The sequence below is a fragment of the Pundamilia nyererei genome, unplaced genomic scaffold, assembly GCF_000239375.1.
Source record: "Pundamilia nyererei isolate P.nyererei 1_Seehausen unplaced genomic scaffold, PunNye1.0 scaffold00006, whole genome shotgun sequence".
Taxonomy (NCBI): Eukaryota; Metazoa; Chordata; class Actinopteri; order Cichliformes; family Cichlidae; genus Pundamilia; species Pundamilia nyererei.
Genome location: NW_005187407.1, coordinates 6,637,686 through 6,649,896, shown reverse-complemented (window position 1 = coordinate 6,649,896; position 12,211 = coordinate 6,637,686).

The window sequence follows — 12,211 nt, the reverse complement described above, 5'->3', positions numbered from 1 at the left end:
TATATATATATATATATATGTGTGTGTGTGTGTATATATATGTATGTATATATATATATATTGTATATTGATCTTTACTAGACTTATGCACAAGTTGGTGCAGACAAACATACACTTAAGGACAATGGAAAACAATGATAATCATGAAGTTTAATCAGGTGGCCAAGTGACGTCTTACTCACGACCTACAAAAACATATGTTTTGGATTTTTTTGTTTTGTTTTTTCTGAATGCATCATATTTTGAATACAGATAAACTACTGATACAAACTTATATTTACTCTATACATACTCTCAGCACACACCCTTTAAACATGCAGAAGGGAAGGTGAATTTTCTGAATTCATCAGACATAAAACAGTCCTGTCTCACCTACAGCAGAAGTAGTGAAGCTGATTATGAATTAAATTGACTTTTTAAAGGTTTTTTTCATAAGTTCTAGTAAATCAGCCACTGGCTAACTTTAAGATAAGAGTGCATACGTGCGCAGCTTAAGCAGCAGGCCACTGTTGTTCTCCACCCACCATCTACAGTCATGCCCACAGGGCAGCTGCCATTACTGTTCTACCTCCACATAAATCCATTTCGGAGCAGCTGGCACTGTGAAAAGAATATCTGGAGGTCTCATCTTTCCTCTCTCTGCTTCCTGGCCTTTCTAACCTATTTTCTCAGTTTTTGAGCCAACAGCTCTGATCACTTTGCTTTTGTACTAGTATTTCTCAGGTTGATCAGATACGCAGTTGAAGCTAGATGACAATTAAAATAGTATTTTTTGTAATTTTATTTATTTAAAATAAAAGGGTCACATGAAAAAGATATGAAAAAAAGTATCACACCTTCCGATCCAAAATCAGGACCGTGAGTTTCAGATTGGAAACCAGTGATTAGACCTGTATTAGATAGTTACTGGAACCTATCTTCTCCTAACTGTGACATCCAGGATCTCCTGTTATCTTAACTTTGCTTCCCATCTGTTTGCTTGGTGGCTTCAAGTCAGTATCAAAAGAGGTCTTCAAGGCCTTCGTGGAAAAAATGTAGATGACTATGAGTCTGGTAAAATCTTCATAAAGATCTCCCAGTTGCTGAAAAGCAATCATTCTACCATTTCAAAAGTGGTCTACAAGTGATGTAGATTTTAGTGGTCAATCATGATAGACAGTAAGCTGTTATCAGAAGGGGCGATGCTTACTTTTTCCTCACAAAGAGAACATATACTCACGTTTTGTAGATAAAACAACTGAACTTTTGTTTGTTTTTCTCTCATCTGTAAACACTGTTTAAAAAAATATTGAATGCGCTTTATTTATTTATTTATTTTTTTTAAAGCAATTTCCATGGGATGTAGCCTACTTAGTATTTCACATAACTATTCACAGTATTATCTGGATTGTGTAACAAGGGAGGAAGCACACCCTGCACCCCTGTTGGTCACTCAGGGAGCTGATGCCTGTGTTCTCCTCTAAGGTGTAGAGATCCCTTAAGTCCTGTGATACAGAAGGTCAGCGAGCTGTGAAATCCAGAAGCTGACATTGACTTGACGTATGATCATCAGAGGCACTCGAGTTGAAAGACATGTACAGTGGGGCAAAAAAGTATTTAGTCAGCCACCGATTGTGCAAGTTCCCCCACTTAAAATGATGACAGAGGTCAGTAATTTGCACCAGAGGTACACTTCAACTGTGAGAGACAGAATGTGGAAAAAAAATCCATGAATCCACATGGTAGGATTTGTAAAGAATTTATTCGTAAATCAGGGTGGAAAATAAGTATTTGGTCAATAACAAAAATACAACTCAATACTTTGTAACATAACCTTTGTTGGCAATAACAGAGGTCAAACGTTTACTATAGGTCTTTACCAGGTTTGCACACACAGTAGCTGGTATTTTGGCCCATTCCTCCATGCAGATCTTCTCGAGAGCAGTGATGTTTTGGGGCTGTCGCCGAGCAACACAGACTTTCAACTCCCGCCACAGATTTTCTATGGGGTTGAGGTCTGGAGACTGGCTAGGCCACTCCAGGACTTTCAAAGGCTTCTTACGGAGCCACTCCTTTGTTGCCCGGGCGGTGTGTTTTGGATCATTGTCATGTTGGAAGACCCAGCCTCGTTTCATCTTCAAAGTTCTCACTGATGGAAGGAGGTTTTGGCTCAAAATCTCACGATACATGGCCCCATTCATTCTGTCCTTAACACGGATCAGTCGTCCTGTCCCCTTGGCAGAAAAAAGGCCCCATAGCATGATGTTTCCACCCCCATGCTTCACAGTAGGTATGGTGTTCTTTGTTACTTTGGTCCCAGCTCTCTGCAGGTCATTCACCAGGTCCCCCCGTGTGGTTCTGGGATCTTTGCTCACCGTTCTCATGATCATTTTGACCCCACGGGATGAGATCTTGCGTGGAGCCCCAGATCGAGGGAGATTATCAGTGGTCTTGTATGTCTTCCATTTTCTAATGATTGCTCCCACAGTTGAGTTTTTCACACCAAGCTGCTTGCCTATTGTAGATTCACTCTTCCCAGTCTGGTGCAGGTCTACAATACTTTTCCTGGTGTCCTTCGAAAGCTCTTTGGTCTTGGCCATGGCGGAGTTTGGAGTCTGACTGTTTGAGGCTGTGGACAGGTGTCTTTTATACAGATGATGAGTTCAAACAGGTGCCATTCATACAGGTAACGAGTGGGGGACAGAAAAGCTTCTTACAGAAGACGTTACAGGTCTGTGAGAGCCAGAGATTTTCCTTGTTTGAGGTGACCAAATACTTATTTTCCACCCTGATTTACGTATAAATTCTTTACAAATCCTACCATGTGGATTCATGGATTTTTTTTTCACATTCTGTCTCTCACAGTTGAAGTGTACCTCTGGTGCAAATTACTGACCTCTGTCATCATTTTAAGTGGGAGAACTTGCACAATCGGTGGCTGACTAAATACTTTTTTGCCCCACTGTATACTCAGTTGTAAGCACGCAAAACAAACATTCCCCACTAGGATAGCCAGACATTTAAACATGCTCATTAATTAAAGCACTTCAGTGTGAGTGGTCTGTTCAAGTGTCAGAACAGCCTGTTTTTTGTTTTGCTTTTTATTAAATCAACACTGCCCCTGCTTTTAATTTCACAGAATTATACATATTAAAATATAATTATGTATTTTAAGCATCCTCATGGCTCAGTCCTTTATTTGCTAGTCATCATTTGACCTTGTATGGTGATGTAATCTGGAGGACTGGGATCATCTCATGTGTCCCAGTGGCAGATGACGTGTCCTGCAGATCCTCCCACATGGAGCATAATAAGATTGCAGACAGGATATAGCTAATTGTCTTCCCTTAGTAGACGTGATACAAGAGGACCAGCCTCATACCTGCTGAATGGCAGTTCAGCCACTCTCGGCCATGTCTGAATTCAACCCTGTCTCTGTGCATGTATGTAATGGGGTGTGAAAGACTGATTTTTTTTTTTTTTTTACACATGTAGAGGCGAGATAGATAGTCCAAAATCTAATTTCCAGGACTTCACCCATGTGTGAATTTGCATGCAGTGATTTGTGTGTGTGTGTGTGTGTGTGTGTGTGCGTTTTTGTGTGCATCCATTCCTGTGTAACCATTTTTGTCTTTGTCTTCATCTCTGTATCTCTGGGTGTGGGCTGCAGGAGAGGGAATGAGGTGGGGGCTGGCACTGACAAACTGCCAAGGGTGAGGAAGAAGCGCGTGAGGGAGAGTGGCAGGGCAGCCCAGTTGTTCTGCTCTGTTTCACCATAACTGCATTGTCAGATATGAGGATGGGCACTGATATGAGTACCATGGGAGCCTGACTTGGTGTCAGCTGAGAGCTCTCATCCATATTCATTATCATATTATAATAACACTCCATTGCCCTCAGAGACAGCACATTGGAAGATCTCCACCCTCCAGTGCCTTTGAAGACATCTATGTTTTTTGTTTGATTTTGTTTTGCTTTGGGTTTTTTATCTACTGACATGCAGCTTGAGATATCTGAAGGCAGCAGGATGTCTTTTAATTTAGTTAAAAAGTGTAGCAATAGTAACAAATACTCTGTATTAGTAATTGCAAATGAGCTATGCGTTAAAAAAAATTATTGAATGTCTTGGTTTGATTATCAAATGTTTTTTTATTCTCATTGCTATTTATGGCAGAGTGGGCAAACTGCTGCAGAAACCATGGTTTGGGTATTCATTGCTTTTCTTCCTGTGTGGTTAGTGTCTGAAATAGTCATACATTAGATTTGAAATGTAACTCAGCACTGAACGCGACAGGTTTTAGATGTACCAGACTTCCCTTTCTGAGTTTCTCCCTCAGTCAACCTCCTCTCATATAAACCAAACACCTTCTAAAAGATTAAAATAAAATCTAATGTGTGTCACCCAACTGACTCCTTCAAGTGAAGTACGCACATTAACACTTGAATGCACGGCCCAGGTTTGGTGCTCGAGCCCTCTGATTCAGGGGATACTTGTAGGCACATCAGGACTTGTGTGAATTATTTACTGGATTAACATAAAAGTTTTAAAAAGGGACCGAGTGACACACGGATGAATAACGATAGTCACTTTCCTCTGGAGTTGGAGGCTGGCTTACTAGCATTACTTTCATGGGATTTATGAAACTTTCCGCCCCACCGTGTTAACCAGATGCTTAAAGTTTAATGTCATGTGTGAATTAACAATGTGAATTCCGGGGTGGCGATGGTGACATGAAACTTTAAGTTGACATCTTAAAAAAAAACAACCAAAAAAACCTCAGTGACTACATTTTCTGGGAATATGAGTAGGTTGTGGTAGGTTGTATTTCAAGTGTTCACTGCACATTTTAGCTCATATTAAAATATCATTGTGTGTAATAAGTGTGCTTGGAATTCCTTGGGCAAACGTGCAAAAGAATCTGCAGATATTCTAAGTTATGTTTGAGAATATTTGTTGAATAATTGATCCGCGAGCATTAAGTTTCATGGTTTTTAAAATCACTGTACGACCAGATTGAAGTTTTCATTGCTGGATCTGTAAAGATTTAAAATTGGCCTGGATTTTAAGACATTTCTAGTGTTTTCAGTTACACTGTATGTGGTCTTTTAACTATAGTAGGTATCAATGTGACTTTATTACCACTTTTGACCCAGACACATTAGCTGAAGAAGGTGACAGCACTTTGCCACACTGAACAGATACGATGTGTGTGTGAGCAAGAGTGAGGTGACATTTCTCAGAGTGTTATCGCGTCTAAAATAGACAGTGTGAAAGAGGCAGGATCGTGAGGCCTTCTGCATATTTATGTCTCTGTGTGCAGTATATGTTTGTTTCCCTGAATGGCCCACATGTCTTGTAATATTTTAAGTGGCGCTGGAGGAAACGTCCTCTCCTGTTGCCTAAACAAGCGGCCATATATGCCTGCTGCATTACGCGTCCTGTCCCCGGAGCAGGAGGACAAAGCAGATGGGAAGGCCACTGTGATGCGTGGTGTGTGCACACATGCATGTAATTAATGCCCCTACTTGATAAGAAAATAAGAGCAAAGAATCCCAAAAGAAGACAAAGAGCTTCTTACAGTGATGGCACAGGCCTTGTAAATAATAGGTTTGTTGTTTTTGGATAGGAAAAGGCCTTTTCTTTAGCTTTGTGTGTCTTCCTCACAGTAGCTGTCAGACACATGCTGACCAGAGAAGCTCTTCGACTTGTGCGCAGAGCTGTTTTTCCACTTTCTTTTTTTCTTTTTTATCAGAGGGCAAGTGAGAAGGGAGGAAGGAGTTTGCAGCTGCCACCCGAATGCACATATGGGCTGAGTTGAAGTGAGAACTGGGGGTGGGGGACAGAGCACATGGCCCCCTCAGTCACACTTTTAGCCATGAATGGCTGTGGAAAGTAGGCGGCTCTGTACAACTCAGCCACTTTTTGATTTATGAAGCAAACTTTGACAAATGAGACAGTTTTTTTTCCACTTTCATTTATAGTACCATGTACCATGAATGGCTTCTAAAAGTTCTGATGTTTACTTTTGTGGGTTTTTTTCCATCTGTTTTACCTTTTCACAGCTACTTAGATAGTAACAATGATTCACAAAAAGCCAATTTTAAAGTGCTCATTACAACACTTTAAATAATTATTATGATAATTGAAATGATTAAGTACAAGTCCAGCTTGTCTCTCGTGTTGATGTTTGCTGTGATGCCAGTGCTGCTCATGTCATTCTACATGTGCTTGAGAGCGCTCAAGCACATGTAGAATGACAGCTGATATTCATAATACAGGCTACAACTAATGGGCTGTCTCAATTAAAAAGAAATAAATAAAATAAATAAATAAATAAAATTCTGGTTTATGGTTAAAGAAACAGGGATTCTAGTTAATAAGCCTAATTTACTTGGCACCCATTCAGATATATATAGCGCTAACAACTTCCCTTTTTATATGACACACCAATTTCACTCAATCTCCGGGATCAATATTTGCAGGAAAAAAAACCTCGATATAAAAGCAAGAGTGAAGGATGAAGACCTTTCACTATATGAAAATGCACTGTGTGGCTCAGAGCCCATGTTTGAGGTTGATTATCAGATGATATCACCCTGGCACCAGCGGTCTGGGCGGTTCCCTTTCCCGTCTGGGGATGCTGTGAGAGATGGACAGCAGCTCCCTGAGGACCAATGAAAGGGGTTGTCATTAGAGGCACTTCCTGTAAAAAGTTACTTACAAATATCAGACTCATAAAACACATTAGTGTGTGTGTGTGTATAAGAGAGAGAGCAATAAAAGAGTGGTTCTATCTAGCAAATAGCCATTGTAATCTAGACCATACGCTTACGGACTAATCTGCATCAGGGGTTAATCCTGCTGCAGATGGTTGTCCTCAGTAATAATACACACATATGACATGTAGAGAAAGAAGCTGTACTAATACTAAATATGTGCCAGAAATGACTCTTTAAAATGCCTATTGGTACTATAGGTCAAATCTTATCACTTTACTAAAACAGGAAGGGTATTACCGGAATCTTTTACCACTGTGTGTTGTTTTGCTGCATAAGGTGATGAGTCACAGACTAAATGAGGTTATCCTCTCCATTAGGACATGCAGGCTGACACCAGAAGCTACTCACTGCGCAGCCTATTTGAGCAACAGCTGAGACATCACACGCCCCACTGTCCAATGCACACATGCACGCGTGACATCATTGTCATTCCTCTATTTTATATGCACCCAAAAGGGATTAATGTCTCTCTGGCTAAATTAAGACTGCTGCTGCTGCTCTTTTAGCTATTTATCTCCTCTGTGTCCCGTTAAAGCCTTTGTAGCGTTTCTTTCAGTCATGTCTGCTGTTTTCAAATGTCATCTTTATTTTTCTCTTGTATCTTTACGCTTCCTCTTCTTCTTCTTCAGCGTATTTTTCTCCCTCTCTACTCTCGCATCTTCCTGTGTCAAAGTATGTCCCTTCCTCTCTGCCTGCTTCAAATCCCTCCAGCCCCTCAGGCTGCAGTGACATGTGCATTGCAGTCTGCAGCCCCAGTATACTCTGCTGTGTCCTCAGGCCTTCCCATCACCCTGTAAGCTCCCCTCGTGCTTTTAGGCCCTTCTGTATAATTCATAAGCTTCCTGTGGCTCCTGTCATGTCTCATCGGGGCCACAGGAAGGCATGGTGTAAATAATGGAGCATCCCCAAAGACATGTTCAATGCTGACTGCCACAGCAGTGTGCCTTGCGCTTCCATGGAGGGGACAGGACAACTGTGTGCGTACTTTTTAATTTTTTAATTTTTATTTTGGTGCCCTTTTGAACACATACCAATGTAAATTATTTCTAGACATATGGTATGCATAGAGTGAATATAATTACTGGAATGTATACCATTAACATTGTTTTGTACTCTGTCATGAAACTTGTTTTATTTCAATTGACTACACGGTGCCAGAAACTATCCAACATTCTCACGCTGTTAGAATCCTCAGCATTGATCATCTCTCCAAGGTTTTATTAGCATTATTCACAGCTGAGGTGGTATTGGAGCAATACCCCATTAGGGAGCTCCTGTGAAATCCTTCCTTAAACCCCATAGCAGATCGAACTGATCAATATTGTTGTGACGCAAATGAGAAATCAGGCCTCACTTCACTATCACAGGGTTGTCTTTAAAGGCAGATAACATGTGATGTGCTTGTTAAATGTAGCAGAGAAATTCATCAAATGGAACAAAGATCACTTTGTCCCACTCAAATGTCAAGCTTAAGGATCTTGTTTTGCATCAGTCTTGTTAAGGGTTGTCACAGCGGACCATTTGCCTCCATCTCACTATATTGCTAATGTTTCACACCAACCCTCTGTAAGTCCTCCTTCACTGCATCCATGAACCTCCTCTGAGGTCTTCCTCTTTTCCTCCTGCTTGGCAACTTCAAATTCAACATCCCTTTTACAATATATCCACCCACCATCCTCTGCACATGCCAAAACCATCTCCAAATTGCTCAACCTGAGATGTCCCTCTGGTATATGCCTTTCTAATCCTATACCTTCTGATCTCTTGATGTCAATGAAATCTTAGCATCTTAAGCTCTTCCACCCCCACCTCTAGTTTGGCCTTATATGTTTTTGTCATTGCCACTGTCTCCAGACCATGTATCATAGCAGGTCTCGCTACCAATTCGCAGATCTTCTTTTTCATTTGTGTTCTTAATTCAAAAATGAGCTGTGATAATTGTCTCAAGCCACTCTACTCTGCTCTTCATCTCTCTGTGCACTGTCCATTACTTTGGATTGCTGTGCTCATACATGTCCTTCACCACCCTCACATACTTGTCTGCCGCTCCTGACTTCCCCATACAATACCACAGTTCCTCTCTTGACACCCTATCATATGCTTTCTCTAGATCCACAAAACCACAGCAACTCATTCTGATCTTTTCTATGCTTCTCTTTCAACACTCTCAAAGTAAAGTGCTCTTTCTCCCCCTTAAGCCATACTGCTGCTTGCTGATTGTCACCTTTCTTTTTAACCCAACTCCAACAACTATTTCCTTTATCTAACTACAGCCTTTGCATTTGGATATCAGTGTATCGGTTAAAAAGCCCACTGTCTTCCACAGACATGTCGCCTGAACCAGCGGTCTTTCCACTCTTCAGCTTCTTACTAGCTGCCCTCACTTCCTCCTTACTAATCCTCTGCATTATTTACTTTCTTTATCTTCAGCTGTACTTTCCCAGTCACCTGGTAACTGTTCCCTACCACCTAGAGCTTGTCTCAACGCTTCCCTGAACTCGATGCACCATTCTTCCACCACTTAATCCTTGCCTCTGCTTTCACTCACTTCCTCGTCTTGATTTCTAAAATCATGCTGCACACTGCTAATTGATGCTACCCCGTTAGATTGTCCCCTGACACAACCATGCAGTCTCCTATTCATTTCAAATGGCTCTTTTTGCATAGAGTCCACCTGTGTGCACCTTCCTCCACCCTTATTTGTCACCTTATGTTCCTCCTTCTTCTCGAAGTACATGCTCACCACAGCTGTTTCTATTCTTTTCATAAAATACACTTCCATTAGCCGTTTGGAATTTCTCTCCTTAACACCACACCTGCCTAGCATCTCCTCATTACCTCTGTACCCTTTACCTTCATATTCATGGAAATTCCAGTCATGATTCTCCCACCATAGAAACACTCTTCCACTTCATCCAACTTAATTCAGACTTTTTGGCCAACAGCACTGGATACAGTCAGTGTTCACCCTAACCCAAATGATTTGGTATAGATTTCTCATTCTTGATGATCCATGTTTGATTTGTTAAAGATTTTATATTTTGGGGAAACAAGGCAGGGATTTAATGTAATGAATTAAGGACAGAGTGACATCGGGCATAGATAGAAGTTGGGTTAGCAATGCAATTAAACATTTAATCTAATACCACTTTTAGCCACCTAAGAGCTATTTTTGCTATCTCACTCACACACTTCATTGAGACTCAGTGCAATGGAATATAATGGAAGCTTCTCTAGACTCCCCACCGAACTGAAGAGAGTACATATCAAAGTGAGGTGTCATGTTTTTGTTGGCGCATGTATGTCAGGAAGAGAAAGAGAGAGTGAGGCAGTTAGAGAGCTAAATGAACCGCAGTTTGATCAAATCAACATGGGCAGTCTCTTGGGGCTAAGAACCTGGAAACACACCATGTGCTTATTGATCTGTGGCATGTTCAGAAAATCACTAGACTCCACTTTCCAATCATATGTGTAACCCCCTACTGTTCAACTCTGTGGTGTATTCTTTGTAATTCTGCTTGATCCGTCTCCCCTTGGCTTTAAGTTGAGCCCCGTTGCCATATACAGAATGGAACGGATGCAAGGTTAAGTATATAATCAACTGTCTGGTGGCTCGCCAATCAGCCTGCAAGACCCTTTCACATTATATGTTCAATATGAGCTCCTGGTCTTTACAGATGAATAGCCAAATCATGACAATGTGCAAGTAAGGACAGCCAGACTCCTCTGTGTCACTTTTTACTTAAGTAAAAGTGCATCACTAACTGAACCTCCACCTGCCATACTAATATCCATCCATTTATTCATTCTCTTCTATTTATTCGATGCAGGGCTGTGAGCCCATGGGCTTGAATTACATGTGACTTTCACCTGTAAAATGTCTTTCAGAAATGTCTTGATTCTTCATGGCATGAATTCAACAACATACTGGGAACATTCATCCAGAATTATGGTCCATGTTGACATGATAGCATCATATAGTTCATCATACAGTTGCTGCAGATTTTTTGGGTTGCACAGCCATGATGTGAATCTGTTCTACTAGATCCCAAAGGTGCTCTCTTAGGGATCTGTGGAAATCAGAAGTCATCAGAGGATGGGTACACACTGGTCATAAAGGGTTGGGAATACTGACCAACAGGTAGGTTGTGGCATTTAAATGATGCTTATTTGGTATTAAGGGTTCCAAAGTCTACCAAAACAGCTCCCTCACACCATTATACCAGCAGCAGCTGGAACTGTTGGTACAATGCAGGATGGATCCATGCTTTCATGTTGTTTCTGCCAAATTCTGAATGGCAGAAACATTTCTGCAGCAGAAATGATCTTCTATAAAAGAACTGCATGTACCTAGAGAAGGATTAAATATTAATGAAATATTAAGTAGGAGTTTTAGCAAAAAAAGCTGGTTAAATTCTACATTTGGTCGAGTAAGTAAGTTCCTAGAGATCTGAAAGTTTCAGTGGAACCTGCACCTGTTCAACTTGTGTGTTTTATTAAACTGGACATGGCAGAAGTTCCGCTCTCCATCATCATAGCTTTCATTAATAACAAGTAAATGAGTCATCAAAAACCTCTTACATCATGTTTGATGAGGTGGTTACTAAGAGAAAATTCATCTGGTATACTGGTATACTTGCTAATGCAACATCTGTTTCTACACAAAGCACAGATGGTAACTGATCTCAGAGCAGTGAAAGCAAATCCAGTGATAGCTCGTGCAGCACGCTAATCTCCCATCATTCTTCCATCAAAGCCCATACTTCTCCACAATGCACATGCACAAACAAACAGCTGCAAGCTGATGGCCTCTCAGCTCGACAAGCTCCAGCCAACAGTGGCTGAAGTGCTGTGTTAATTTTGCTTCCAGAGACAATAGGCAACTGTTGCCACAGGATGGCAGTGATGTAAAGAACTGATACAAATATGCACGTAAAGCTTAATGAAGAAGTGCTTTCTGAGATGAAACAAGAGAAATCACTTTACTATACCTTTTCATTTTTAGATATCACGAACCTTGCCTTCCCTGTTCGAACTCCACTCGGTGAGAATTTCATTATTTACTTTGCATGACTTATTTTTCCAATCAACATAACAGTGCTGTGCCTTCTGTTCAAATTATCAGGATAACAGTAGACAAGTCAAAAGTAAGGGACTAAAAATAGGCTAGTATATCATTGATTTCCCTTTAAAAATGCATAGCAATGAGGATAATGGTTGGTATGCCCAAAAATAATTTCACACTTGAAATATAGGTAATATCTTACATTGGTGCCTTATATGTACTAATATCAGCAGCACCAACACAATAGAAGTTAGCACTGTCAGATCAAAGGATGTGCCAAAGAGATAGTTTGCACAGCTGTTAGTGGTTGTTTAAAAAACCCTCCACACTGGCATCAGCATTTTGTTTGATCACTTCAGCTGTGGTGGCCTATATATATATATATAT